Consider the following 1,346-nt stretch of genomic DNA (forward strand, 5'->3'; position numbering starts at 1 on the left):
ATTTGAGCCAATGCCTCAACAAAAGGAATATTGATGTGCAGTTGTTTGAACAAACTCAGGAACTTCTTTTACTGTTCATCCCCTTGATCATTCTTCAATCTAGAGGGATAACGTATTCTTGGCTTGAAAGGTGGGGGTGCCACCTCCTTCTCTTTGCTTGCTCCCTTCTCAACCTCTATAACCTCGGGTGCGTGTTCATTGGGCTTCTCCCTCGGAAGCTTACCCTCAACCTCACGACCACTTCTCAAAGTGATCGCCTTCATATGCTCTCTAGGGTTGGTCTCAATGTTACTCGACAAGCTTCATTGTTGCCTTTCCGATAAGGACTTCGCAATCTGCCCTACTTGATTTTCAAGATTATGCAAAGAGGCGGTGTGGTTGCGAAGTGTACCCTCAACTGATTGGAACCTTGTATAAGATGATTGCACAAACCTAGTTAAGGCCTTCTCCAAATTGTTTATTTGGGTGTGCAAACCTTAAACTCAATTTTCCATGTTTGGGGCTTGCTGTTGTTGTTGGAAACCCGGTGGCCCCATGGCCTTTTGAGGACCTTGGTTCCTCCACGTGAAATTGGGATGACTCTTCCAACTAGGATTGTAGGTGTTGCTGTATGGGTTTCCTTGATTCTTCTTAGCATTACCTACAAAATCGACATTCTCTACCGAAGATGCATCACTAATAGAGATCGGCAAATCGGATGGAGCATGTCCTCCACCACACCAGTGCAATTAGTCACAGCCGCCACTCTATTCAAAGTTAGGAGATCTAACTTCTTACTCAATGATTCCACTTGAGTCGCCAATGAGGTTACTGCATCTATCTCATGGAGGCCAGCCACCTTTTACTCCTCCCTAGCATTCCATTGGTAGGTGTTTAACCCTATTTCTTCAATTAGTTGACGGGCCTCACCGGGTGTCTTGCTACATAAGGTACCTCCTGCTGCTGGATCCAAGAGTTGCCTTGTACTTGGATTTAAACCGTTGTAAAAGGTTTGAACAATCATCCACTCATGGAATCCATGTTGCGGGCACTTTCTCAAGAGCTGCTTGAACCTTTCCCACGTCTCGAATATAGACTCCAATTCCAATTGTACAAAGGATGAGATCTCATTCCTAGCTTTGCAGATTTTCTGGGAGCGAAATAACGGGCAAGAAAAGCTTCTATCATCTCCTCCCATGTTGTAATTGATGCTCTAGGTAATGAGTGTAGCCACTGCTTCGCTCTCCCTTTCAAGGAAAATGGGAAGGCTCTCAACTTGATGGTATCATCCGTTACCCCGTTTATCTTAATCATGTCACACACCTCGAGAAAGTTTTCTATATTACTTTTCGGATCCTCATAGGCCA

The 1,346-nt window shown here is 44.7% G+C and overlaps 1 non-coding gene across 1 annotated transcript; it reads left to right on the forward strand.

Moving 5' to 3' along the window:
- Window positions 1-1,013: 1,013 nt before the first annotated feature.
- On the forward strand, window positions 1,014-1,119 carry LOC120252336. The gene has a single exon (XR_005533875.1). It is a non-coding gene; the product is annotated as a small nucleolar RNA R71 (small nucleolar RNA).
- Window positions 1,120-1,346: the final 227 nt, after the last annotated feature.

The sequence above is a fragment of the Dioscorea cayenensis genome, chromosome 20 (assembly GCF_009730915.1).
Source record: "Dioscorea cayenensis subsp. rotundata cultivar TDr96_F1 chromosome 20, TDr96_F1_v2_PseudoChromosome.rev07_lg8_w22 25.fasta, whole genome shotgun sequence".
NCBI lineage: Eukaryota > Viridiplantae > Streptophyta > Magnoliopsida > Dioscoreales > Dioscoreaceae > Dioscorea > Dioscorea cayenensis.